This window comes from Dipodomys spectabilis, unplaced genomic scaffold (genome assembly GCF_019054845.1).
Source record: "Dipodomys spectabilis isolate Male_0828 unplaced genomic scaffold, ASM1905484v1 ptg000418l, whole genome shotgun sequence".
In the NCBI taxonomy this organism is placed as follows: domain Eukaryota; kingdom Metazoa; phylum Chordata; class Mammalia; order Rodentia; family Heteromyidae; genus Dipodomys; species Dipodomys spectabilis.
The window spans coordinates 144827-157590 of NW_024871095.1; positions in this window are offsets into that span (position 1 = coordinate 144827).

The window sequence follows — 12764 nt, forward strand, 5'->3', positions numbered from 1 at the left end:
CTCAGGGACAGTGCCTGGGCTCATGATACAGCCCCCAGACATGCCAAACAAACAAACAAACAAAAAACAAGTAACTCCATGTCTCCCCAGGTATGTATCATGCATTTCTATCGGTGAAGGTCCAGAGTCCCTATAATGAAAGGCACCCAACTAGGAAATTTGCTTTGAATAGAATGATTTCATAGCACAGACAGTCTTTTCAAGACAGTGCATGTTCCGGGGCTTCCCTCACTGTTCCCAGGGTAGCCTGAGGTTTTCTCCTCACCCCAGGCTGCTGGAGAAACTCTGTCTCATTGTTGGAACAGGCAGAAAAAAAGCTTGACTCCTGTACAGCTGTGTAACAAACAATTCATCCAGGGCAATTAGTGAGGATGAGTGTGGGCAGGCTTTGAAGGCCAAGAGAAAAAGACCTCTTTGTACCCCAATCTATCTCTCTCCCCAGTGCTCTGTTTTGACAGGAAGCCTTCATTTGTGCCACCTTCTGTGGAAGGCCAAGTTCTCTGCACTCATCCTGTCTTTTTTAGACTATGTTTCAGTTTTGAAATAAACTGCTACAAATAATTCAATGGTCCTTCTGTCAGACAACAAGGGATCTGAACCTAATAAAATGATTCATTATCGGCAATGGTGCCTTACTAGGTTTCTGGAAGTTTGCAAAATCTAAGCACATGGGTAATAGAACAATGCTTCCTGTCATTTAGGGCTGGTGAAGCTCATCAGGTTTTGAAACCTTTGATCTCTCCTAGTTGGGTCCCGGGTGGCTAGGTTTGGGGTTGAACAAAGGGCCTGGTGCTGACCATGAGATGAGAACAGAAGCTCAGTGCTTTACCATTTGGTGTCACAGCTTCATTTCTGGTATCTGTGGTGTGTGTGTGTGTGTGTGTGTGTGTGTGTGTGTGTGTGTGTGTGTGTGTGTGTGTGTGTTCATGTATGTGTGTGCATACACTTGTCCTGGAGCTTGAACTCAGGACCTGAGCACTGTATCTGAGTTTCTCCTGTACAAAGATAGCACTCTATCACTTGAGCCACAGAGCTACTTCAGGCTTTTTTTCTAGTGATGTGGTACTAAGGAATCCAACCCTGGGATTCATACATGCAAAGCACTCTACTCCTCAGACACATTCCCAGCAGTCCACTTCAGGTTTTTTTCTTTCTTTTCTTGGAAATTGGAGGAGTTGAAATCTAGTCCTGGGTGCTGTCCTTGAACTCTTCAGCTAAAGCCAAGCACTCTACCACTTGAGCTACAGCACACCTGCAGATTTTTGGTAGGTCACTGGAGAGAAGCCTCTCAAGGATTTTGCTGCCCACCCTGGCTTCAGGCTGTGATCCTCAGCTCTTAGGCTCTTGAGTAGCCAGGATGACAGGCGTGAGTCGCCGGAACCCAGTTTCCACTTCAAGTTTCTAAGTACTGAATAGGAGATAATGGTCTCATGGGAACCTTTGTGTCTGGGATAATTTGGAACTGAGATTATTACATCTCAGCTGCTGAGTAGACAGGATGACACACCTCAGCTACAGACACCTAGACTGTAACACTCCATTGCAAGGGGTCCTTGGTTCCACATGGTAAGATGCTAGCCATGAGCCCAACAGGGAAGGGTCAGTGGCTAGGCCCTGAGTTCAAGGTCCACGACTGAGAAAAATAAACCAAAACAATTGTCTGCAAGAGACAACTCAATAGAGTTAGGTACATACATCCTTTTGGCCCTGACATGGGGATATCTGAGCCCCAAGTTTCTTATCTGCACAATCATCTGACTTGTGGAGCTCTTACAAGGACCAGATGAAAGAATGTACCCCGTGAAGGACTTAGCACACAACACCTCATGAAGGACTCATCACATAGCTGTATCTCACACGCTGTCATTAGAATTAGGGTGCTTCCATTAGTATCACCATTCTTTCATAAACACATCACAAACTACACAAAGTTCACATCTAATGATTTAGAGGGGTGGGATTTATTGGGTAGGTAGAGTCAGCCACGGGGATTGCACTGAAAGGTTGGGGATACTGTCCTAAGATTTTTTGATCAAAGCTAGAACTCTAACACTTTGAGCCACAGCTCAGAGTTTCACAGATTTCTTGCCAGCGCTGGGTTTTAAACCCACCAGTGTCAGATCTCAGTCCCCCAGGATCTTGGATGATGGGGTGAGTGAGCCAGCAGCATCTGGTTCTGTGGATCTGAGTTGCAGCAGTTTACCTCTGGCTAAGTCAGGTTAGATGGCAGCTGTCAGCACCAGATTCCCGGCTTGCTCTGTGATGAAGTATTTGCAGTCTTATCCTTATATAGTTGCAGTCAGAACATTCTATCTTTTTTGGTGCCATTCCTGGATCTTGAGTAAGAGTCTAGACACAGTCCCTAAGCTTTTATGCTCAAAGCTAGTGCTCAGCTGGTTGAGCAACAGCATGACTTCTGGATTTTTCTGTGCATGTGGCAATGAGGAATCAAACCCAGGGCTTTATACGTATTAGGCGAGCACTCTAATACTGAGTCCCAGTAGTAACAAGTGTATAAACAGATAAATGTGTAGATTGATAGATAAATAGATAGATAGATAGATAGATAGATAGATAGATAGATAGATAGATAGATAGATAGATAGATAGATAGATAGATAGACAGACAAACAGACAGACAGATAGATGCATGAAACAAGAGAGAGATGTCTGTATACTATGAAAATTCATACATGATATTGCTACCGATTATTGGAATGAAATTATGCCTTCCCTTTTTAAGTATCATGATTGCATACATAATAAAGTATTAATTGAAAATTAGTCATGGTAGTATAAATGTTGTGTATAATTTTATAATATAATCAAACACTAACTACTTATTTAGTTGTTACTTTTATAACATTCTATTTGTATGGATGTACTTGAGAATTTGGTTTCTTAGAATCTCTGCCATTCATTAGTGGCAATCCCAGGATTCGTCTTCCACACCTAAGTTGCCAGTTTCGGCTATGGCTTCCTTAATAGTCCACCAAACATCAGCAATACAAGGTCATGTACTCTTTCTTTGCATTGTCATTTACATCCAGGATGGTCACAATACAAAGGAAACTAAAGTAAAACAATCTTCTTGAACTTGTCAGTTTTATGCTTTTTTTTTTTTTTTGCCAGCCCCAAAATTTGAACTTAGGTCCTAGGATCCAAGAGTTGGCTGTGGCAGAGGTATCAAGACCTGAGAGCAAGCCCTTTGCTCGGCTAATAATAATAATAATAGTAATTCCATGGTTTGGAATTTGCACTATTTTTCTGTCAGGCCTTGTATTTGAACTCAGGGTCTGGATAACTTTGTGGCACTGTGGATGAAGGGGAAAGGCCCACCATCCTTGAAGACAAGAAATTCAGACCAGTTCCCAGGGCCTGAAATGAAGCACCAGCACTGGAAAAAGTAATATTAATATATGAGATCTATTTACATACATGGGTTTATTGCATATTATGTTTATTACCCTTATTTATTTAGTATTATTACACATATAACAGTTCTTTTATTACATCATATCACATAGGATATATTTGCATATGGATTATACATCATACTGAGACCCAGGACTTTCACAGAAAAGGAAAAAAAAGTGTCAAAATTGGCTTCTTACTACACGAATAAATTTTTGGACATGCTGGGATTTCAACTTATGTCCTACAATGGCCATACATGGGGTCACAGTCTTAGCACACCAGCCTCTAGCAAACTGAGCTGCCAGAGAGTTCTGAGGACCTGTGATCAAGCCACAGGAGTACCCAATATAGATAGATAGATAAATTGGTGTGTAGATATATACATACATACATATATATATATATATATGAAGAGAGAGAGGGAATTTGAGGATATTAGATAATATATATAAAACCAATTATTAGTTAGCAAATTATGCTTCCATTTAATGAAGTATCACGTTTGAATACTTATAAAAGCCTTGATTAAAAATTAGTCAATATCCTTCCATTAGGGGAATCATACCATGGTGCTAAAATGGAAGATATAAATCCAATAATTTTTATGTGGCATTCTAAAATAGAATCATGAATTAATTGCAAATTTAATTATTACTTTTATAACATTCCATTAGCATTCACATTAATAGGAATGAGTTTGTCAGGATCACCTTCAATTTGTGGGTGGCAGTCTTGGCATTCGAACTCTAGGCTTGGGTAGTTTACTTATAACGCAAACCATTGGAATGACAGTGTGAAGATTTCAGATTGTTATGATTACAAAAAAGAACAAGAAGAAAAGAAAACCAGGATCCAGGGGCTCCTACCTGTAATCCTAACTCATCAGGAGGCTGAGATATAGAGAATGCCAATTTGAATTCAACCGGGACAGGAAAGTCCAAGACATTCTTATTTCTAAGAGATCACAGGAAAAAAACAAACAAACATGAATTGGGCTGTGGCTCAAGGGCCGAGCACTACCTTTGAGCAAAGGAGCTCACAGACAGGGTCTAGTCTCATAGTACAAACCCGGAACTGTCCACCCCCCCCAAAAAAAAAGAGGCAATAACTCCATGTCTCTGTGTATGGATGGATGATGGACATTCAGCAGGTTGCCCATGCCCAGCCGTCCAACCTGGGGAAGCTGGGACAAGGCTTGAATTGTACTAAGTCTGAGCTGGCAGCTTGAACATAGTATCCTTTTCTACCATTTAATAACTGAAGCCCGATGGGACACCTAGCAGCAAGTCACTTCCTCCAGGGAGACCACAGTACCTATACTGTAGGAGTTGACAAAGTTTCTGGCTCCATATTCTCTATCTCTCTGTAGAATGTGAGACTAGACCTCTGGGGCATGGTGGATATCATTCATTTATCATTCCTCATTGCTGAGTCACAGGCTGGTCCCAAATCATGGCAAAGACATGAAATAGTCAGCAATATCTATGCCGAAAGGGGTATGCCAATCAATCTCACCCTCATAATTCCTGTTAGAAGTGAGCCTTGATCTGTGATTGTGGCTTAGTGGTAGAGTGCTTACCTAGCGTGCACTAAGCCCTGGGTTTGATTGCTCAGTAGCACACAAACAGAAAAAGCCAAAAGTGGGACTGTTGCTTAAGTGATAGAGTGCTAGCCTTGAGCAACAGAAGCTCAGAAACATGTCCAGAACCTGAGTTCAAGCCCAAAGACTGGCAAAAAAAGTGAGCCTGGTGAGACATATTCTTCTAGGACTCAGAGGAAGACCGAGGTTATAGGTAAGAGGTAGGGTAGATGGCAGGTGCTGATGGATCACCCTTGTAAGCTACTCAGGAGGCTGAGATATGAGGATCCCAATTGCAAGCAGGAAAGCCTATATGAGACACTTTTCTCCAATTAAACATCCAAAAAGACAGAAGTAGAGCTGTGGCCCAAGTAGTAGAGTGCTAGCATTGAGCAAGAAAGCTCAGGGATAGGATGGCATCCAGGCCATGAATTCAAACCCCAGGACTGGTACACCCATGCAGACACACACACACACACACACACCAAGATAGAACATTTGCCAGTCAGCCTGCAAAAGTGTCATCTCTAGCAACTCAATATTAAAAAAGAAAAAAAAAAGAGGGAGAAGGGAAGAAAAGACTTGCTCCACGAGGTGATATAACCAGTGCAAAATTCCACAGGAGTTCTAAGATTTGGATTCAGGACAGAGGGTCATCAGGCAGAGGTCCAACATGGGCAAAGGTCCTGAGGTGTGTGTAGAGCAGATGGTGTGGGTGGGATAAAGGTTCTGTGGCTTCAGACAAGTCTGGGAGGACATTCAAGGTTGGGTGAAGGTTTGTACTTGAGTCACAGGTAGTGTACATGGTCGGGTCCCAGAATAGGGCCCAGGGGGAAGATTAGCTTGCTTTTTACCAGGTACCCCAGCCATTTCCTGTGGCTGGAAGCTTATTTTTCACAACTCTTGACCCTCAGACCTCCTTTGCATGGAGGAGTCAAGGCAAACACAGGGAATAAAGCTTGCTTAAGAAAAGCTTCTCGTCCAAAGCCACCAGTGGCTCAACCCCTGTAAATCCTAGCTACTCAGGAGACTGAGATAGAGATCGTGGGTCAAGCCAGCTCAGGGGAGGAAAGTTAGTGAGAGTCTTCTTGCTAATTAACTACCAAAAGCCAGAAATGGAGCTGTGGCTCAAGTGGTAGAGTGCTAACCGTGAGGGAAAATGTTAAGTGACCAGAGCCCAAGCCCTGAGTTCAAGCCCGTGTACTGGCACAGATATAATACAGAAAAGCTTTCAGGAGCTCCTAGTCTATTGGGGTTGAAAGGCTAGATCAGCTGGGCACCGGTGGCTCACACCTGTCCTCCTAGCTCCTCAGGAGGCTGATATATGAGGACCACGGTTCAAAGCCAGCCCAAGCAGGAATCCGGGAGACTCTAATCTCCAAGGAACCTCAAGAAAACTGGAAGTGGCTCTGTAGCTAAAGTGGTAAGCTAAAGAGCTTGGGGACAGAGCCCAGGCCCAGAGTTCAAGCCCCATGGCCAACACCTGGCCTGTTTGACCGCCCTCTGTTGCTCTAGGCAGAGTACTTTCCAGCTACTGAGGGTCTCCCAATGTCTAGGTGTCCTACAAGTCTTGAGAGAAGCCTGTTTGGAGGCCATTACCTATAGAGCAAGCCACAGTACCCGAGAAGGGATGAGCCTTGGGGCATGGAGATAATCAGAATGGCATCTGTCATGGGTGTAATATGGATCTGAGCAGTAAATTGACATCTCAGGCCACGGTTCTGGGCTAGGAGGGCAGAAGCTGCAAGATATCACACCAGGTAATGCCCACTCATGCAAGTATCACAAGAGTGTGAATTTGTCAGGCACACCTTGGGCAGGTGTTGAGTTTTGGCTTATGAAAGAATTTTAGGCTCAGGAATTCACAGCTGTCTGGTTGCTGCTTGTAGCAGTCGCTGGCCCTGGAGTCCCAGGGCTCAGAGGCCTGCTTTCCTCACCAGTGCTAGGGGGCAGATGAAGGTCTGCAATTGTGGGCCGACTACAAATAAGCATCAGTAGTGTCCTTCCCATGGTCCTGTGGGCCTGTATATGGATGTATCTCTTGAGAGTTTACTGTGACTATGCCTCATGACTGCCTCCAGTACTAGTTCAGCTCATCATAACCAACTTCCTGTGTGTGTTTTTTGTGAGTGTGTGCATAAGCATCTTGGGACTAGGGCTTGATTTCAGGGCCTGGGCTCTGTCCCTCACTTTTTTCATTCAGGGCTAGCACTCTTCCAGTTAAGCCACAGTTTTTCTTCCAGCTTTTGCGTGGTTATTTGCAGAAGAGATTCTCATAGACTTTTCTAGCTGGGCTGCCTCTGAATGGCAATCCTCATATCTCAGATTCCTGAGGAGCTAGGAATATCAGAGCATGAGCTATTACCAACTGGCCAGTTTCTTTCTTGGCTAAAACAGACTACCTCTCTTCAGCTGAGCACCCATCTAAAGCTACCCCTCCTAACCCATGCTTCAGATGAAATATAACCTTCTCCCCTGAGAAAAAAGAAATGGGATCAGGTTTGAGCTTTATGTTCTTCACACAGTCAGGGGCTGCTGGGAGCTGATGTGGAGGTCAGAGATCTAGGCCAGGGCAAGACAGCTGTTAGAACAGAAGAGATTATGAAAACACAGCCTTGCAGCTGGGTGCCAGTGGCTCATGCCTATAATCCTGACTACTCAAGGCTGAGACCTAAGGATCAATCAAGATTCAAAGCTAGCCTGGGCAGACTCTTATCTCCAATGAATCGCCAAAATGATGGGTAGCAGAGCTACCGTAGTTCAAGTAGTACAGCACCAACCTTGTGCAAACAAGCTAAAGCATACCACTGAGGCTCTGAGTTCAAGCCCTGGTAAACACACACACACACACACACACACACACACACACACACACACACACAAACACACACACACACATCCTTAGCAGGTACCAGTGGCTCATACCAGCAATCCTAGATACTTAAGTGGCTGAGCTCTTAGGGCGGCAACTTGAAGCCAACCCAAGCAGGAAAATATGTGAGACACTTCTGTCTACTAAACTACTAAAATAGATGAAAGGTGAGCTGTGGTTCAAGTGTTAGAGTGTTAGCCTTGAATCAAGGAAGCTCAGGGACAGTGCCAAAGTCTGAGTTTCAGCTCTAAGATTTTTTTAAAGACACCCCAATCAGACCATAAATCCAGATTTTGGTCATTCTGGATCTTACTTCTACTCCTGCCACTTCCACAGCACAAGTGGCCGGTGTGTGGCCAGAACTGGGTTAAGAAGTGAACTTACACAAAGTGGACATAGCCAGGTCAAGGATAATGCCACAGAACATTGAGGTACTAGCCAAACCAGTTTCTCATCCCCCAGTTCCTTGGCCCTAGAGGAGTCATACCCTCCTGTATTGTGTGGTGTGAATTTTACTACAATTCTGAACCCTTCCACCTAATACCAAGAGTCATGAGCAATAATTTATTTTTTCATATTAAGATGAGTGCTAAGTGTAGGATACACTTTGAATTATTACATTAATTTATTAAAAATTAGTTTCATTTTTTCCTTTCTACATCTGCAGAAAGTAAAATTATATATTAAACATTCAATATGAAGTAATCAATTATAAGTAAACTATTTTTCAAATGATATACTATCAAACTGTGATTTGAGTTATAGTTCTAACAAATTGTGATGTAAACAACATTTAATAGAATTACGGTAATTTTTTTTAAACTTACCATCTTGTTATTGTTTTCTAATTCTGTCATTTTTTATTCTTGATCCAATTCATCTCTTCACCTCAATTGTTTAGTTTTCTATTTTATCTCTATTGGTTTGCTGATTATGCATCTTGTTTTCCCTATTCAATGACTGACATGATCTGAAAATCTGTATGCTAGTTTATTACTTCCTACATTGAAGTCAAATTGCTGCTCTCCACAGCTGTTCTACTTTGCTTTGTATAGTACAGAATTTCCCCTAGTCCCACCGACTGTATTGCTGCTCTCATATATTTTATTTTATTTTTTATTTAAATTTTGTTGTCAAGGTAATGTACAGAGTGGTTATAGTTACATAATTAAGGTAATGAATTAATTTCTTTTCTAACTTTTTACCCCTTCACCCATTTTTCTCCCTCTTCCCTCCCAAAGCACCTCTCAAGATCGTTTCCAACCTATTGTTTTGTGAGTATCACTGTTGCATAGGTTCCCCCTTTGTCCTTTGTCTCACTATTTTGTTTTTTTTTTCCTTCCCCTTTCCCAGTTCAGATCAACATATTTACAATACACAGGGTATCAAAATCAAATACAGTGACTACAGGGGATAAACCATAGGTGGGGAAACCACAAAAGGATAAAAAGAAATCATGGAGTACATTAAGAACAACAACAACAAAGAACATGTCTTGGAGTTCATTTCACTTAGAATCACCTTATAGGGTCATAGGTACATATCTGTTGAGCTATTCTACTCATCTACTAAGATTATCCTTGATGTACACAATAATGCTCCCTATTACCCAGTAATCCCACTTCTGGGCATTTAACCTGATGACCACAAACAAGGCCACACTAAAGCTATCAGCACAATTATGGTTATCGCAGTAATATTTACCATAGCTAAGATATGGAATCAACCCTTATGCCCCTCAGTAGATGAATGTATCAAGAAAATGAGACACACACACTCACATACACACATACTATGCTTCCATCAGAAAGAAAGATACCACCTCATTTGTAAGGAAATGGAAGGTCTTGGAAAAAATCATATTAAGTGAAATAAGCCAGACTTAAAGAAACATAGTTCCCATGGATTCCCTTATTTGTAATAATTAGTTACATCAAGGATAATCTCATGTATTTTAATTTGACTGTTCTATGTTGAGCATGCAACATTATTGCTATACTGTTTGTTATCATTTCTGCAAACAAGGAGGTATATTGAAAGTATTACATTCATCTTATCCATTACTGAAAGAAGAACAACTAAAAGAGCAACCCCTACTAGGAAGAACAACTCCCACTTACTTAGCTTCATTCCTATGTAAGGCCAGTGTTGTCCCCTGTATCCTCATATTGTACATTTCAACTCTATACCTCATATTGTATTTCTAGTATGTTCTACATTGTCAACTAAATGCCCCAGAAGTTCCACTTTGCTTTACTTTGTTTTAAAAAATTCTGTCTTAATATTTGATGTTGATGAGTGTGTGTGTGTTTGTGTGTGTGTGTGTGTGTGTGTGTGTGTGTGTGTTTACAAAGATCAGAACACAACATTTTTCTTCATTTTGAATACGTCTTTCAGGTCATTGTAAGTTGTGGCTAATGGGAGCAATCTCTTGTTATTTTAAGAATGAAACAGAAAAAGATATTTGTGCATGTATCATAGTTGCTTTATTAGTCTGTAGTTGAACACTGAACATTAATTTATATCTTGGCTGCTCTTGTGAATAATGTGAATAAAAATGAACTACAGATATATTTAAAAGTTACCCAGAGAGAAATAATCACATGATTGATGGTTCAACTTAACTTTGGATTTCTATAGAAACTTGCATACTACTTTCTACAACGAGGATACTAACCTGTTTTTTGACCAATAGTGTAGAAAATTTCCTTTTTTCCACACTCTCACCAAAATTATTACCTTTAATTCAAAGATAATAAAGGGCAGTTTTTTACTATCTGCAGTACCCTATACTGGCATTAGACTTAAATCCAACTTCCTAAATGCTTGGAATTACAAGACTTTACCACCATAACTGGTTCCATTGATTTTTTTGATGAGTTATAATATTTATGAAGTTGTATCATAGTAATTTTGAATTATATTTCTCTAATGACTTCTGCTCAAAAAGTATTAAGGCAGCTTAGAAGTTGTATTAAACACAACTTTGTAAACCCACAGGAAATTTTCAGGGCTTTATGGACAACATGTCTATTCAGACTTTTGTCCATTTTTAATCTGGTTTCTGGTTAATCTCATCTTTAATCTCGCTAAACCAGATCAATAATTAATTCAAGGTAGTAGAAAAGAAAAAAAAATGTAGCAACTCCCAACATTTTTCAGTTTTCAAAAACATGGTATTGCTTAAATCATTTTCTGTTAACTCAATTTAGTTAGACCTGTTACAAGGCTGTAGTTTATTTATTTTACATTGATTGCTCTTTCCAAAGCCTGTTTTTCTAATTTCCCTTGGTTTCTTTCAGTCTCAAGTAGCTCAGATTTCAAACTGAAGAATAAATGGAAGGAAGCAAACAAAAAAAATACAGTTCCTCTCATCCGATGATGCCTGTATAAGAATGAGGAAAGAGTTCATCCTTCTAAGGACCTATGATAGGACAACAAAAAAAGAATTTATTCTTCTATGTCTTCTTTATCTTTGCGATGTAACTAAAATGTTGTAAAACACAATATACTGCTCAGATATTTTTATGTTTTATCAGTTTTGCACATTTTCATATGGATTTCACCTCAGTCTACAACATTCCTTCATCATCCTGTCCCTGATATTTTTACACTATCAAGACATAAGATAACCAATTTGATTTACAGCATGAGAAGTTATCCACCTGGCCTCCTTGGAAGCAGAGCATGATCAATAGATATTACTTCTGGTTGCTCACTACATGTAATGGTTTCTGTACTACTTATCACATTCTATTTAGTATTTTAAAAAGACTGCTGGCTAAACTCAAAGCTCATTCCTAGAAGTTTATGTTAAGTATTTCCCACTTTTGTTCCCTTAATTGTTAAGATAACATATGCTATCATGCTAATGTTATTACCATTTTAGTGTTGGGAAAAATTGTAATTAAAAGCAGTAAGTGCATGGCCTAAAGACACATACAGTGAGGAAGGAAATGAGTCAAAGTTTCTGAAAGTCTTTCAGCAATACACAAAAGGTAGATAAAAATCTCTCCATTCTATGACACTGTCAATTCAATATTCATATTGTACAAGAATTAATAGCATACTAAATATTGCCCATGGTGATTGTTTTCTGTCACATTTGTTTTCAACACAGATTGTGTTGGAGACATTGTTTTATCATGCACAGAGCCGAGCTTATACATTGAGGTCCAAAGAGAAGCAAATTTCTTCTGTCCCACAATTCCAGTACCCTTTTTAAAAAGTACTAAAAATTTAAATATCATCACCTACCGTCTTATAAGTATCCAAAAATAAAAAAAAATCATAAATAACCACTCCAAAATGTTTTAAAATTGGAGATGCTAATACGTGCCCCTCTGAAGTAAATTTTCTTCTACTTTTAACGTTATTCCGAAAGCCTTTGCTTGTTTGTCACACCTGTAATCCTAACTACTCGGGATATCTTCTCAGGAGCCTGAGATCTGTGGCTAACAGTTGAAAGCCAATCAGGGCAAAAGAAATTCATGAAATTATTTTTCAAAAATTTTAATGAACTAGCAAAGGGCCAAGAATGGAGATGTAGCTCATTTAGTAGCTCACCAATCTATAGAGAAAAGGCCTAGCAAGTTGGTGCAGTGTTCATTATGACAGGTCCCTTGTATAGAATAATTGAATGCCTCATCCTACACATCTCTTGAACAACAAATATCTGGAATTATTTTGTTTTTGACATGTCAATCTTGACTTTATTCTTAAATGTGTATTTATGTAACAAGTACATGGTTCTAAAATTCTTTTAAACTTAGTTTTTGATGAATTGTCTAGTTTAAGAAAATCAATTACAATTTATATATATATATATATATATAAAGTTCTGTGCTCAATTCAGCATCACTGATTTCAAACTCTGAGCATGCCAACACACATGCA